The sequence below is a fragment of the Dermochelys coriacea genome, chromosome 3 (assembly GCF_009764565.3).
Source record: "Dermochelys coriacea isolate rDerCor1 chromosome 3, rDerCor1.pri.v4, whole genome shotgun sequence".
NCBI lineage: Eukaryota > Metazoa > Chordata > Testudines > Dermochelyidae > Dermochelys > Dermochelys coriacea.
Window position 1 is genome coordinate 177771068 of NC_050070.1, and position 17210 is coordinate 177788277.

At 42.9% G+C, this 17210-nt stretch overlaps 1 long non-coding RNA gene across 1 annotated transcript; it reads right to left on the minus strand.

The window, feature by feature from the left end:
• Nucleotides 1-263: 263 nt before the first annotated feature.
• On the minus strand, nucleotides 264-11016 carry LOC119853508. The gene is made up of 3 exons (XR_006280301.1): nucleotides 9702-11016; nucleotides 3171-4874; nucleotides 264-592 (listed from the first exon to the last, which is right to left on the minus strand). It is a non-coding gene; the product is annotated as an uncharacterized LOC119853508 (long non-coding RNA).
• Nucleotides 11017-17210: the final 6194 nt, after the last annotated feature.

Genomic DNA, 17210 nt, shown 5'->3' on the forward strand with positions numbered 1-17210 from the left:
GTTCTTTTATGTCACATGTTTCTGTTGTTTAGTAATTCTCAGTTGGGCTACACTTTAAGTTCGCGAGTGTGTGTTTATATATATATATATAAAAGGGACTTTGTCTGGTCATTTAGTCTCAAATGGGGGAGAGGGACAGTGTTCTGTGTTTGAACAGTGCCTAGGTCAATGGGATCCTGGTCAGTGACTAGAGCTACCAGGTGCTACCAACCAGAATACAAATAATAAAATTTAGTTTAAAATAAATAAATAAAAGGAGGCATTATAAAACTGAATAGAAATGTTTTCATGATTGTCTGAAATGTCAGTGAAAATAGTTTGCCTTCGTTTAAAATTCCCCGTTAGTTTGCAACCCAAACACTGGAGATTATGCTCCTACCAAAGAAAGTGAAACTGATAAGTCAATTTTTAGTCCAAGCAAGAGGAGAGCAAAGCAAGAATTTTCCAAAGTAGATTTGATTTTTTTTGTTTTAAAAACCTTCTCCATTTTAAAAAACAGAACTTTGCAACATAGATGAGATGTTTTTTCCCTGTCAAGTGCCTCCTGAGACAGCTGGGGAAACTTGCCATCTCCTGGGAACATCCTGGGAACCTACAATATACCAAGCCAGAAGGAACAGGGAGAGTGAGAACTACATCATTTCACAAGCAATTCAATTCAATTATCCACTTTTCTTTTAAGTAAAAAAAAAAATCATTCACAAATCAGGACTGTCTTAAAAGACCTTGGAAATTATGCCAATTGAGTAACATATCAAATTGGTCCTACATTCCGAGTTCCTTTGTAATGTAGTTATTTTAACTGGAACATTTTGAAACAGAACCCTTGTCCATCTATGTCCTGCTGGCTTCCCTGTGGTTTATCCCCTAATGCAAGTCCTCCCCAAGGTTGACCACACTGGAACAGAGCATGAATTTGTGCAGAAAATAAACAGGCATTTGCATGGCACTTTTGTAGCCAGAATTGCAAGGTATTTACATGCTAGATATGCTAAACATTCGTATGCCCCTTCGTGCTTCGGCCACCATTCCAGAGGACATAGTTCCATGCTGATGACTCTTGTTAAAAAAATAATGTGTGAATAAACTTTGTGACTGAACTCCTCAAGGGAGAACTGTATGTCCCCTGTTCTGTTTTACCCAAATTCTGTCATATATTTCATGTTATAGCAGTCTCGGATGATGACCCAGCACATGTTCATTTTAAGAACACTTTCACTGCAGATTTGACAAAACACAAGGTACCAATGTGAGATTTCCAAAGACAGCTATAGTACTCGACCCAAGGTTTAAAAATCTGAAGTACCTTCCAAAATCTGAGAGGGACGAGGTGTGGAGCATACTTTTAGAAGTCTTAAAAGAGCAACACTCTAATGCTTAAACTACAGAACTCAAACCACCAAAAAAGAAAATCAATCTTCTGCTGGTGGCATCCGACTCAGATAGTGAAAATGAACATGCATTGGTCCGCACTGCTTTGGATCATTATCAAGCAAAACCGGTCATCAGCATGGATGCATGTCCCCTGGAATAGCAGTTGAAGCATGAAGGGACATATACATCTTTAGAGCATCTGGCATGTAGCTGGCATTGCAAGATATTTACAACAGTGCCATGAGAATGCCTGTTCTCACTTTCAGGTGACATTGTAAACAAGAAGTGGGCAGCATTATCTCCTGCAAATGTAAACAAACTTGTTTGTCTGAGTGCTTGGCTGAACAAAAAGTAGGACTGACTGGACTTGCAGGCTCTAAAATTTTACATTGGTTTATTTTTGAATGCAGGGTTTTTTTACATAATTCTACATTTGTAAATTCAACTTCCATCATAAAGAGATGGCACTACAGTACTTTCTTTTGCGTTTTACAGTGCAAATACTTGTGATCAAAAAATATAAAGTGAGCACTGTACACTTTGATTTCAATTACAAGACAGAATACAATATATTTGAAAATGTAGAAAACATCCAAAAATATTTAAATTGTATTCGATTATTGTTTAACAGTGCGATTAATCGGACAATTAATCGTGATTCATTTTTTTTAATCGCTTGACAGCCCTTCTGCTGATACTGTTAGACATTGAACAAAAAAAAAATCCAGCTTTCAACTTTGAGTCAAAGACGTGGACGCAGCAGGTCAGTATATAGCCTTACATATGATATGACCTTAGTTACAGCAGTGTCAAATCAAAGTCACTCAAAAAAAAAAAAATCAATGGAGTGACATCAGCATGAGATCCAAATTGTCTCTTAATTTTTCAGTGGAGTCCCCCAAAGTTACAAATTGTTACTTTCAAAGAGCAAACGCATAGAAAGTCTCTTTTAAGGCTTCTAGATTTTGGAATAATTTATTAAGAAATTAATATTTTGTTTAAAAGAAAATGTGCAGCCCTGAAACAGAAATAGCAACATTAGCACTTCTACTCTGTTATAAGCCATTTCCAAAAGCCTCATACCAATCTTAATTTTCATTCACACTAAGGTCCTTTTCCACCATCCAGATAGCACAAAGGGGCCTTAAAGTGGGCATAAATTACATTTACAACTGCTGTAAATCCCCTTCAGTGTCAAGGGACCTCATAATGTAAATGAGAAACAGGCCCAATGTATTTATTATATTTTCCCTTTTATTTATATGGTTAATATATTTAGGTTTCCTTTGTCAGCTTAACTAAGCAAACACATTGCCCTGTCTTGGAAACAGACCCTCATTGCAAACTAGCAGACCTCAGCTCCAAAAGGTCTGTCCTGTATAAAGGTTTTAATAACAGCCAGTTCATGCCCTGGAGAGCTACATACAAGGAGGAGACCTACCACGCACAGATCTCCTCTCTCCCCCATAGAAGGCCAGCTGCCTCCTCAGCACAGACCCTTACCCCATTCCCTGGGCCCCACAGGGGACTGAGCTAGAGGTAAGCTAAGTGTGGTGGCACTACACACACTGTGTCCTCACTGTGCCCCTATGGATATTCTGGGCTTGATCCTGTGAGGGGCTGAGGGGGTCTTGGAAGTGCTGAGTGCCGTCACCTCCCATTGAATGCTTAACTCTGTCAAGAATTGCTCAGGGTCTTGCAGGATTGAGCCCTGGTAAGGAAGGTAACTGATATTGGTAAAGAAGGGGGCCAAGGCTTCAGAGCCTGCACCAAAATAAAGGGATACCCTTTCGCACCTGTAGATCCTCTAAGGTCCATGGAACTTGGGAAGTCAATGGCAGTTCTGCCAGCATAAGGAGAGACGGATCAGGCCCTTGATAGCAGATTTGAAGAGCTGTGATAAAAAGAACATGCAGCTATACTATTCCAACCACAGTTTTGGAGGTGAAGTATTTAGGGCATACACTTAAATATCTTCTGTTTATACAGGTTTTGTATACAAAAATAGTAACTAAACCCAATTCCTTTTTGTGTGGGAATCTGCTCCAGTTTTCACTCAAAGGTCATTTTGAAGTCTGTATGAATTTACAGTACTCTACAAATATTTGTCAAACACACAGGCTGCTGGTCTTCTTTGAAAGATAAAGATTATGAGAAAAGCCCCACAACTGTATAAACCTAAAAAACAAAGAACGCATGTCTGCTGGAGAACAAGTTTCCTGCTTGCTGAGACTGCCATCTCCTGGAGCACAGTTTGAGAGCTCTGATCATGAAAGATGCAGTTTCACCTTTCCTGTAAGTTTCCAGACTTGGTTTTATAGTTGCTTTGCAAATCAGCTGATACCTTAGAACTGTTCTATTCTGCTACTTCCAGTAAAGGGAAACAGACTGTTTGCAAGAACATCCCTCCCCAATGGATCTTTTCATCTTTATAGCAGTACAGAGTTGGATTCCACAGTGAGAAGGAAAAAATAATGTGTTGCAATGTTCTGGGAATGAGGAGAGGGAGAAAAATTAAACCGCTTGTTTGCGATGCCGTGTAAGTTAGATCCCATCAGGTTAGGAAAATATGGATCAAATTTTCAAAAGAGCTAACGTTGCCAGATTTCAAAAGAGCTCAATATATTGCATGCTGAGCTCTTTTGAAAAATCTTCCCAGAAACGTCACAATGAGAGCTGCTGGCTGATGAATACTTTGAAAACATTGGACCTTGTGTAGCTGACTAAATTGGAGATGAGCTCTTTTGAAAATCTGGCCCCTGTTGCTGGTGCTGAGCACTTGGAAATCTGACCTAATATTGATGTCCCTGTCCATGAATTTTATCTCATTTTATTTCATATCTCATTCCTTTTATTTTAGTCCTGTGGTTGTTGCTATGTGTTTGTATTTTGAAGGATCCACGGGTTTTTTTTGTATTTGTTTGGTTCAGTTGCCAAGAGCTTTGGCAGGGGTAAAGCACTATTTATTTTGTTATTTTCAAGATCTCTATCTATTTGTACAGCCCTTATCACCAAAGTGTACCATCACCCTGCAAATGTTAATAATTTATCCCCACAACACCCATGTGGAGTAGGGATGTATTATTTTTCCCTCTGTAAAATAGGGATAGAAACATTAAGTGATATGACAGGAATTGAACCCAGGCACTTGAGTGCTAGTTTAGTGCTTTAATCACTTGGCCATCCTTTCCTTTCCGGAGAGAAGTGATTGTTTCTTCTCCCCTTGTCCCTGTGAGTTATCAGGTCTAGCCACCTCCCACATCCATCACTCTGGGATGATGGATTGTTCTTTCACTCTAGATTAACAGCAATGGAAATTAGTGGCAGCGCTGGCTACTTGGGCACCTCATCTCCTGATGCAGACTCTAGCACCACAACTCCAGCGACTAGTCTCATTCTGCCTTGGATGGCGAGGGCTATGCAACAGCACTCGTCATTTCTTATGCTCCTTGTAAAGATCTTTGTCTTCATTTTGACAGAGAATTTTCTTCCTGTTTGACCTGGTAAAAGAACAAAAGAAGTCCAAGGTACCCATTCTGTAAGTTACCTTTGCAGTCAGTATAGGCAGTTCTGGCTGTTTCTGCTGTGCCACAGTCAATGAACAGCTTGGCCCCAGTCCATGAGAGAAGCCTCTTACGTGAATGCCCAGAAAAAATACCTCAAGGTTCCCCTCTTCACATTGGTCTAAGCTGTCATTTGTCAGTCAAACTGCCTTACAAGCCTGACAAACAAGTAGATTCTTCAGAGACTTCCTTAACTAGCCCCTAGGCGAGTTTCAAGAACACTCTTCTGCACCCACAGAAGACAACCAGGCAGTCATCTTCTTCCAGATGCTATTCCTATAGTCAAAATGCCTCCAGATATCCTTCTCTGAAGTAGAAGGACAGCAAGAGAAAATACCAGTTCTCAGTCTCTCTCGTGGTGTTTGAGAATAGCAAAGATATACAAAGGCTTCCTGTTGATCTTTCTGCCTCTTGCTTTGTGTCCACTGACTGACAGGAAGTTATTGAACTTTACAAACCATGGGCCACTGATCAGTTGATGACGTGCATTGTCTGCACACAAGTGGAACCTCAAACTCCAACCTACTCAGACTGTTAGGAGGATGAGCTTTGGATTCAAACTCAGCCCCAAACCTTTTCTTGCAGTTTTAGCACTACCCTGGATCCAAATAAAAAGAAGCAATTGTTGCAGTTCCATTGTGACAAACATCAGGAGAACAAATAATCTTGCTAGATTTCTTTCATCTTGGGTTGAAATCTGTGAGAGAATCTTATATGAATTTTGTGCTCTTCAGTACTAATCTAAAACATTAATCTTAAATATCAACCTTCACCTAATCATGGCCTGAACACCAGGTTTCTTAGCCCATCTCTGCTACAGTAGCTATCAAATAGCGTTTAGACAATTTGTTACATCAGGTCCCCTCCACACTTCAAGCAGAATATACATTTACCACATAACATGCAGTGTTACAAAATCTTGAGCTGGTAAGCAAAGAGGACAAAGGCTTGTCACTTCCAGCCCAAATTCAAAGTTTTCATTTCCACTATTCTGACACCTAGCAAGGCTGTGTTTGCCATCCAGGTAGAATTCAGAAGATAATTTCACCAGTCAATTGATACAGAAGCTCTGCGTCTCCCTGGTCTTCTTTCCTTGTCTGGATCTTGTCCTTACAGCATTGTCAGGGCCACCAGGGAGAACACAGGTTAGTGAGCTTCTTCACCGTATTTATTTGTTGCCCAGGAACAATTAATGTTTTCTTAATTGTGGGCTCTTCCTAGGCACACTCTGCAGAAATCACAGGAGAAGGCTGACAATGGATACCAGCTGACTGAGCTGGGCAATGCCCTTTGGAACAATGGATGGTAAAGACTTCTTTAATCGTAATCTGTCCCACAAACTGCTGCCACAGTAAAACCAAGCTGGGGTAATACAAGGCCCCAGTACCCTTTTAAGCAGAACAGAATCTGAAACAGCCCACAACATGATTCTGCACAGGGCAACATACAGCTGCATCATCTTCAGAGTCAACTGATCCAAAATTCTCACTGTGGCTTGGCAGGCTCAACCTGGACAACATATCCATGAAGCTTGGTCCTTAGTTTATTGTGGCCTTGGTGAGCCACTACATCTCTGTTCTGATTCCTGCACCACAGTGATATCCTGGACTGGGGAGTCTCATGATACCCCACTATGAGAGGCTGGAAAATAGAAGCACTTGATCAAACTGCTGTTAAAGTAGATGAAAGGACTCCCCTAGATCTGGACTGGGTTCCAGATTTGGGGCAGGAGAGTAAGCAGGCAGGCAATAGAAAGAGAGAGTACAGTGGGACAACAAAGATCAAGCAGAACAGACACTTCATTTTAAACAGGAGAGTGACTCTTCTCCTCCTGCCGCCTTTGATGCCCTGGTATTGTCATTGGCTCTCTTCCGCCTCTAGGTGCATTCATTGCACACTATATAATCCCTGCTTAAAAGGTTAGCTGATCTAGGAATGTAGGTGTTTGAGAGGAGCCTTCAGTTCCAAATCCAGGATGTCCCATGGAATCAAGCACAATGAGGATGCAGGAGAACTTTCTTTTATTCACTGGAATGGACTTTAAACAATAGAAATAAGGTGGAACAACTTCTCTAGACTAGTAGAAATATTCAACTATCCTCCCTTCCAACAGACAATGGACTGTCCCCTGAACCTTCTCAAGATAAGCTTCAAGCTTACTAGAGGCCAGACCAAAAAAAAAAATGTTTCTTTAACCCTGTATGACTGGAGCCATTGGTTAAGCCAACCTCACAAATTTCTAAGCACCCTCATGCCTTGGGCATTATTTATTTTGAGGGATAAGTAAAAACCTCCCATCGTCCTCCACCCCCACCATCACCTATCAGGGTAGGCATGCAAATTTTGTACTTTGGCTGGTAAGTTTCCATAACAATTTTGCAGCTTTGGTTTAAGCCATAGACAAATTGTTGTCTGGACCCCATCCTACTCTCTGCTTCTATAAGATAACATATCATCTGAAAACATCTTCTAAATGTTCTGCCTTAGACCACGTACCATCTTATTTTTAGAGACCTTTGGTTAGAAAGCCATCCAGGAGACACCGTTCATTGTCTGTTGACAAAGGGTTAAAGGAAATGAGATACCCATATCTCACTAAAATGTAATGAAATTTGGGTTCCTATCTTCCTTCGGATCCTCTGGAAATCATAGTCAATATACCTGTTTATATCAAACTAGAGCCTCTTTTGCCACTTCGGACTGACAGCCCAATTACATGTAGAGGTCAAAACACCACTCCTCGTTGATATCGCATTGGAAACAGCACAGGGTTGAGGACTAAGGTGAGTGCTGCAATAAACCTGCAAAATCAGATTACACCTTCTGATTTTGCATTTAATTGCGATAAAAGGACTCCTCACATTTTTAAAAACATACCTAAAACCAAAGCCCTCAATTACGGAGTGCAGATGTTAGCAAGAGAGAATGACTGTTGAAGATACATCTGAATCCAATGCAGTGATTCAGAAGCTCCAAAAGAGGGCACCCTGAGACAATTCAAATATTAGTAATTCCTTCTGCCTTTGAATCATTCCCCCCCCTGTACATTTGTGTAAATCTTGGCACTGGACTAGCACCTTTCAGCAGAGTATCCCAGCATAGTTTATCAACGCTAATGAATTAACCTTTACCCTGCTTCTGAGGTAGGGAGGTATTAGTCCCAATTTACACATGATGAAACATGAGTATTGAGTTAATCAGACTAGGCCACGGGGCTCACATAAGCTTGGATCCAGTAGAGCACGTAAGCACATGTTTAAGAACGCAAATAGTATCATTGAAGTCCATGGGACTACTCTTGGCCTTAAAGTTAAGTACTTGCTTACGTCCTTCGCAGAATAAGGGCCATCGGCAACTACTCAGGTTCTAGGTTTCAGAGTAGCAGCCGTGTTAGTCTGTATTCTGTGAGACCAAAAGCCAGAGCACTGATAAAGAGAATCATTACTTTTGTTATATTTTTCAAGACTCTAAATAGGTTTCTTAAGATTAAGCCAGTTAGGCCTTAGCAACCCTGCTTTCTCATTTCCATCCAAGCAGATACTCTTCCATATAAATCACAGAATACAAATTATTTATGACAACAATACACACATACTCTCTGTAATTAGGGAAAAGAATTCAATATATTGGGATTTAAATGGAGGGGCATCCTCAGAGTGAGGCTAAGTCCATTGGTAGGCTCACTACTCATAAGAGTGAAGTTACTCACATGGGCAAGTGTTTGCAGCATCAGGGCCTAATATTTCTAGCAGCAAGGCCCTGATTGTCCACTTACAGAAAGTGAGAGATGTGCTACCAGGAAAATTCTGCTCTCAGTTATATGAGTGTAAATCAAGAGTAACTTCTGTAGCTTCAATTACACCAGTACAAATGAGAGCAGAATCTGATTCCACATGAACCACAAGTCATAGCGAAATCTGATGACATTTGAGCTAGAAGTCGGGATCTAGAATCATTATTCTCCAACACAACTATATTTAATTGTTTTTATAAATCCAAATGATTTAAAAACTCTCCTCCTCATCCCCCAAATGAGAATGATTACAGTACACTTGGAGCTTGGGAAAGTTCTTATGCTATGAACAACCACTGTCCACCATCCCCTCCCCCCCATCCCCCCAGACCTTGGGAAAGTTCCTATACTATGAACAAACAATGTTACGTATACACACACGTGCTAAAGACATCAGTACTGGCACTTGAACTATTTATCAGGTGACCAAGAGAAAGCATCCAATCAGGACTAATAAGAGCAATAGTTTTAGTACTCCCTGCATTTAAGCGGAGAAATTGCACCTGATCATTCCCTTCTATTTGTCTGCAAGCACAGGCTGCCTGCTAAAATAGCAGCGAGTAAGAACAAGGAGGGCAGAAGATTTGTCATCTTTATTTTGTGGCTCTCTAACCAACCTCCACACCTGTTGTGCACACAGAAATCGGCAGCACAGATGCTATTAACCATCCTAAAATTAGAGACAATCAAGTGTCACACACATCCCACAAATAAAGGCAGGCAAACAGTTCCCCATACTCTATTGCTCACTTAACCTAAGGGGTATATGAGATAAGGGTGCCTTTAAAAGTAGGTCACTCTTACCTGTTCTGTACAGAATACAGCACCTGAGAGCAAACCGAAGATGCACCTATAGTTAGGAGCCCTAGATAAAGGGCAATACACTCAATCAATACTCTCAAGGCCACTAGTTAAGTGCTTTTCCTCTTTCTCCCCTTGTCCTCCCATGCACAGGGGATCAGACCACCTACCTCTGCAGCTTGTTGAAGCCTCCCAAGACAGAGTTAGTAGCAGGTGTCCCCTTCTTCTCCCTAATAGAGACAGGCAATAACCTTCCCTCAGCTGTAATTCTGTTCAGTTGCCTCTCCTCTATCTTCCCCTAAAAGCTGCTGCTGCTCCTCACTGGTACGGGGTGGAGCTTTTTGTCAGATATGTGATGCTATAATCAAATGATGCAGACCTCTGAGATGTTCACTGGGTCAGAGGATCACACATGATCTTGCTGAGGTATAGCTATGTCTAACAGAAGCCTGATGTCTTTTCAAACCCCTGGCATTGACTAGCAAGAAAATGAAACTACTTAAAGAGACACTGTCAGATTAAAATTATGTGTTGTTTTTTAAAATTCCTGTGTAATAAGTTTACATTATTTAAAGTACAAGATTTTAACTTATTTGATTTCCTTTCTACTATTAATGCTGATTGCTTGCTTTTTGTATTTCACCCAGCTGGGACAAATAAAATGGAGAGGTATCATTTTTATTCTTAGCTAAACTTTCACTTTGGGGCTTACTTGTCCTGGCACTCCCTCAAAAAAAAAAATTACTGGAATTAAGATTACAAAATGGGAACATTTCAACTGGGCTTTGAAAAACCTTGTATATACAATAGTTCATCTTAAGTTCAAAATGTAGCTTAGGGGGATTGGAGCTCAGGCAAACTCCTTGTTAACAGAGCTGGCATTTGAGCTTCATGAAACAGCTCAGCTTTAATTAATAATTATTTTAAAAAAACCTTTCCAGACTACTTCCTTGCAAAGAGTGGCTTGAAAATGAAACCTTATGGAAATTGATTTTGAGGGTTGAAGGAATTAAGCAGCTGGGATTCATTTCTGCAGCAGAAATCGGGGGAAACATAAGATCCCTCCCACACACACATGCAGTCACACACCCATTTTAATTCATACGTAGGCACCTAATTTAGGTCATTTCTTGTGCTCTGCTTCACCATAGAACTTCTGCCTAGAGTAATAATTAAATAGTAAATAATAGTAACAGCCTACCCTATTCCTCTCCTGCCTGGATTCCTGCAATAGATATAAAGAAATAGCACATATATCCTCATCCCTGAGCCTCAAAATTTGGATTTATATCAGGATCAAAACTTTTCCGGTGTTTCAGTTGAAATTGAGTCTGAAATTTCAGCTCAGTGTAGAGGTAGGGGACAGCCAACAGATCCAAGTTACCCAAAGTTAGGGGATTGTTTAGATTTTTAGGGTTTTGCTTCAGGCTGGTAACACCAGGTGCATTTCACTAATTAAAACAAAATCATCTACATTGTGATATCTTTTTTTATTTAGAATAATTTGCCCTTCCCACAAAAAGATTTCTTTAAATTTTGTTTCCAATGTCTTATCCTCTTTATTTAGCTGGCTGTTAAGGATGAAATCCTCTTCTCAGACAGACCCAGCCCTGTTTCTCTCAGGTTCCTGCAGATCTCCGCCTACTAGCAGGCCAGTGATTTCTATTGCCTCTTGACTATGGTGGTGCATACCTGGCTCTGAGGGAATTTGGGAATAAAGCTGTGAGAAAGTTGGTGTTGGCTGACAAATGTTTTTGTTGAGTTGAGTACTGTCAATGTCAAGCATTCAGAAATAATGAGACAGACCTCAAAACAGTGGGAATCATCATGCTTTTTTCTTTTTAATAATTCATTTTGTGCTCTTTTTATTGGCTGTCCAATTTGTGAGGCTTTAGGGTACAATGACATCGTGTTTTCCAGCTTTTCTTTGCAGATGTAAGCAGGGTCTGAATGAATTCTCCCCTGACAGCTAGCTGGGAGGAAAAAGAGACTTTATGTGTGTTCATGTAAATACAGTTTGCTCCTGCTCTGCTTAGATATCCAGCAGATAGAGTGGTGAGTTGCTCCAAGTAATCAACTTTGACTGGTGTTGGGTTACAAATCACTTTAGTACTGAATGCAGGGGTAGTGAAATGCTGTTACCAATGTTGTCATTATTGTATGAATAAAGAGGAGCAGAACTATGCTTAACCTGTCCCAGATGAGGGGGTCATTCTCAGCTGAAAGGACCTTGTTAAACCATGGGCTTGAATGCCAGACCGCTGTGAAAATAAGAGAGGTGGGGGACAGGTGTCCCAGCCAGGAAGTGTGGATTCCCCCCTGTTCAAAGAAAGGGCTAAATAGGCTTTATTAGGTGCCTCTTTATTATTTTAAAGGCTCAATCAGAGCTGAAATCAGTTGGGGGGGAGACTGCATTTCTCCCCAGCCTGTAAGACCTGAAAATTGCTAAGAGAATGATGTGCAGAGGTCACAGTAGAGAGGCAGGTGGCAGCAGAAGGTGACTGAGAGTTGGCTGGCGAGCGAGTGGCTGGTGAGGCAGTGAGCAGAATGAGTGGCTGGTGAGGCAGTGAGGAACCACAGCTGGCGGTTATCCAAATTTCACTTATAATTTGCACTTATCCATTTATAATTTATACTTATCCAAATTTCAAATCAGATCACTTGAAATTTGGTTGGGGTTCACCAAAATGTTTGAAAACATCATTGGAGCTTCAAGTCAAGCCAGTCTGAATGTTGGTCTCCTAAGGAGACAATATTTCAGAAATCTTCTTGGGAGAACTGGCCTTGCACTTGATAAATGCTCATAGTGTGGCACAGATCTGGGGTATGTGTGACTCTGGGCTAAGCTCACTGTGCCTCATTTTAGTTGCCATACACAGCAGTCTACATAAGTATATTTAGCCCAGGCAAAGGCACTCAGAACAGCATCCTAACTGAGATCAAGTATTGGAGAAGCACAGTCGTGTGTGCCCATATCATCTAATAATCCTTTTCTTCCATAGACAGTGGTTTGGCTATTCTGCACAAGACACTCAAATGCTTGGAGGACTGGTTTCCCCAGCCTGAGTATATTGAAAGTGCACAAAGAAAAGCATGTGAATGATACAGGAAGGCTTTAACGAAGTAAGTTACGGTAGCAGCAATGCAGAACAAAAGATGCCTCATAATGAAAGAGCTCAGTTCCTTCATAATGGATATGAAGATGAAGTAATATAGGAACAATGCAAGCTGGTTGTGCATAGGCAAAAGCCCCAGAGCTCCTCATCAAACTGTAGGGGAAAACTATTTGTGATATTGCATGCTTATGCTGTTGGCACAAAATGCCCGAGGCAGGCAACAGCTGGATTCGTTGCCCGGTGTGCGTTGCCCAATAATCACAACGGGGTGGAGAAGGAGAAAAGTTTATTTGAAGCTTCAAGCGGTACAGGGAGACAACAATCTCAAATCCTGCACACCAGTGCAAGCAGTTACACATATTTTATACATTCATTCTTTAGCATGCTTATCCAATAGCAAGCTGCCCTGAGTATCCATATAGCCAATCCGGTATACCAGCCAGTTCCCCTTTTTCCTCTTATAATCTATTCCCCCATATATGGAGTTGTTTGTTCAGCATTATCTGACATTCCTGTCCTGCTTGACCTAATCTTGCTCCAGCCAGTCTGCGCCTGCAATACACTGTTGCAAACTTCTCAGAGTGACTGCTGTGAGTATCTCTGGGCAGAAAAGGGAAGGGGGGGGGGCATCTGGGCCTAGAGCGAGGGGGCTTCATCGACACTCGTGGTCTTCCATCCCCTTGAGTTACCTAGTGGCCATGCCCGGTGTCCCCAACAACTCCCTCCTTTGAGAATACTCAATAGCCTTGTCTCTGAGTTTTCTCATTTGGGCTCTTATCTTTTTATAAGGGGACTTTGCATAAGCACTTCGTGGTAGCCCTGAAGGGAATGCATTACCATGTTTTTTACAAGGGCTCTGACTCATGATATTGCACAACATAACACCATCAGTACGATTAAGACAGGAAGAAAACTTTTCAACAACAGACTAAATAAACCACCAAGCCAAGATGACAAACCCCAGCCTGAAAACAAGGTTTGCAACCAATCACTCTCAGGGGCAGTGTAAGCAGCCTGTGCTCCTGCTCAGGCATGGGCCTCAGCCTGTACTACCTTATCAGAAATCTCATAACTGCTGTCATTTACATATACACAACATCGGGACCCGACAAGGGCACAAACACCCCCTTGGGATGCCAAAAGGTAGTCCAAGGCCAGCCTGTTTTGGAGGGAATACGTTCTGAGCTGCTGTACCTCCTTATTTAATGTTACTATTGCTGACCCTAGATCACGAATCGAGTCCTCTAATTCTAAGGCTACTTTTTCAAGCACCATTTGAAGCCATACAATATAGCGGCCTATGCATGCTATGGCTGGCCCAGTAATCAGTGGCACAATTCCCAGTATGGAGCACCCTGTAAGCTTTTCAGTTGTGTGGGGATTCTTAGCATTGCCCTCCAAGGCCGCATTGAGTCGCCGCCGGGTCTCTTCTCGTGACTCAACAGAGGTATCTGGGGTATTCCTAATCTTTCCTTTGGGCAGTGTGGTGGTTATTGAAAGATCAGGAACTCCATAAGCTATATAAAAGCTACCTGTTCAATTGGCTGGCAATACCTTGTAAGCCTTTTGGCCACATACAAAATAGTGACCCTGTAGGGCCCAGTAAGGACTGTTTCTTAGAGGGATTCCTGGGATATTTAAGGCTGCTTTTCCAAACAATTCATATGCCCCCACGGGGGCTTCCCATCCTCCCCAGTGGGTACAAGGGGGGGTATTCCTAATTGTGCCGTTCAAATTGCACTCACCATAAGGACTGCTGCAAACCCACCATTGGCCTGCTATAGTGGAAATATTAACTGAATGGCAATTTATATTTCCTGACCCTCCTTTTGTGGAAGGATCATTCGTAAGAGTTTCCTCAAAAGGGGAGGAACCATTACATCCACACTGTTGACCTCCCCTCTCAGTTTTTATCCAATATCCATCGGCCCACTGTGTAATAAAACAGGAGCTCCTTCCCACAGGATCCCTATAGTGATCAGATTGGTTTCGGGTAAAACAAAACACTCCCTCAGTGAGCACTGCAATTGAATACTCCTGATCCTGGTAGGTAGCTTGCTGAAAAGAGATCTTATCCCAGAACGGTGAGTCCGTTTGATTTCTACTTTCCTGCTCTTTGGTTGCCACTAATTCTGCTAGGGTTAAGGGCAGCATGACAAGGGGCACTCCTGTTCTGGGGGAAAGTGGAGTCGGAGCACACACCCAGCAATCAGTTTGGTTTGTTAAAGTAGCAACATAGTGCGCAAGTAAAACAAAGGAATTATGTTCCCGATATGCACAGTTTAAAAATAACAGCATAGAAAATAACAGGGTTACACGATTAATTATTACCAGGGTCCTCCCGGTCAAGGATTTCCAGTTTTTGAGTGGGCCCATTTTGGCGCTAAGGTGCCCGCTGTTTGTGTCTCTTAAACAGTAACTTTAACCCAAGATCGTCACTAGATGCGGAGTCAACAGGGTGGACGGTCCACTGCTCTGCTGATGAAGGGGTGGGTACTGCCTTCAGACGCGAGTGATGGATCCAGTTCTTGTGTCCCTCGACCTTTGCCACCGTATGGGAGATCAGCAGGATGATGTAGGGTCCTTTCCACTTTTCCTGGAGAGGCTCGTCTTTCCAGGTGCGAACAAGCACAGAGTCGCTGGGCTGTAAGGAGTGGACGGGAGAGTCCAAGGGAAGAGGCTGGGAGTCTTTAGTATACCTGTGAAGAGACAAGAGAACAGCAGACAGGGAACACATATACTGAGACAAAAAAACATTACCCAGCTCCCACTCCCCTGACAGAACCAGTGTGCCATTCATAGGCTATACCCTCCCAAACATAATTTCAAAGGGACTAAGCCCTAATCTACCCTTTGGGAGAGCGCGGATGCAGAGCAGGACGAGGGGTAAGGCATCAGGCCATCGCAGGGAGGCTTCTTGGCACACTTTTGAAAGATGTCGTTTAAGGGTCTGATTGGTACGCTCTGCTACGCCGCTGGCTTGTGGTCTTGGGGCGTATGGAGTTTCCAGGGGATCTGCAAGGCATTCGAGATGCTTTGGACGATCTTTGATGTGAAATGTGTCCCATTGTCAGATTCCATCCACTGGGAAAGTCCGAAGCGAGGAATGACCTCCTTAACAAACTTAAGGGCCACCGTCCTGGCAGTGCAATTGCAGCATGGGAAGGCTTCTGGCCATCCGCTGAATCAATCCACTTAAGACAAGGAGATATTTGTACCCTTGGGTCCGAGGAAACTCAGTAAAATCTATTTGCCACACCCGTCTGGGACCCAGAGTGGGTTCCAGAGCAGCGGGTGGCCCTGGATGTCCTTGTCAGGGGTTATTCTTTTGGCAGATTAAGCAGTCCACCTGTACCTGGGTAGCCAGGGGTTGGAGTCCAGAAGTTATAAAGTATTTTCCCATCAGCTGGATAAGTGCTTCCCTGCCAGCATGAGTGGTTTGATGTAATTTCTGTAACTCTAGCTGGATCAGGCCGTTCGGTAGAAGGACCTTCTCTTCCGGGGAATGGAGCCATCCCTCCTTTTCCTGGAGACCGAGTTTGTCGATTAGCTGTCTCTCCTCTCCAGAGTACTGGGGGGTCGGAGGCTCCCCCATGGATGGAATAAGGGCATGCATATGGGCATTCTCAGTCTGAGGGGATATCAGGGTGGCAGCATGCTTAGCCTCTCTATCTGCCCAGGCGTTACCCCTGGCCACATCTTGATCTTCCCTTTGATGGGCTTTATAGTGTACCATCGCCACTTCCAAGGGGAGTTGTACGGCTTCTAGGAGCTGGAGGATTTGGGGCCCATACTTGACTGGGGAGCCTTGAGCTGTCAGCATTCCCCTTTGCTTCCATAAGCCAGCATGAGCATGTAGCACTCCAAAGGCATATTTTGAATCTGTAAAAACATTGACCCGCTTTCCTTTTGACTGTTCAAGCGGACGGGTCAGGGCGACTAGTTCAGCCAGCTGGGCAGAGGTCCCAGTGGGCAAACCCTTGGCTTCCACAGTGTCATGGAGGGTTACGACAGCATAGCCCGCCCTCCTTTGCCCATTTATCACAGTGCTGCTACCATCAGTATACCACTCATGATCTGCATTTAGGACGGTATATCTTTTAAGTCCGGACGGCTAGAGTATTGGGCATCTATGATCTCTAAACAATGTTCCTGTTTCTCAGTCTCTGGTAGGAGGGTGGCGGGGTTAAGGGAGGGGCAAGACTGTAAGGTGACTTCATAGTTCTATAGAAGTTTAGCCTGGTACTTAGCCATCCGAGCCTGGGTGAGCCTAAGGGCCCCCTTTGCATCCAATAAGGCTCGGACCATATGGGGGGTCTATATCTGTATTGTCCCTCCCAAAGTTAGTTTCTCAGCTTCAGCCATGTTCAGGGCTGTGGCTGCAACTGCCCGCAGGCACGCTGGCCATCCCTTTGCCACTTGGTCCAGCTGCTTAGGCCACGGGACATTTCCATGCTCCCAACAACTGGGTGAGCACTCCTATGGTCACCCCCTTTCGTTCATGTACATACAACTGAAACGGCTTAGTGAGATCTGGGAGGCCCAGAGCCGGAGCTTCCATTA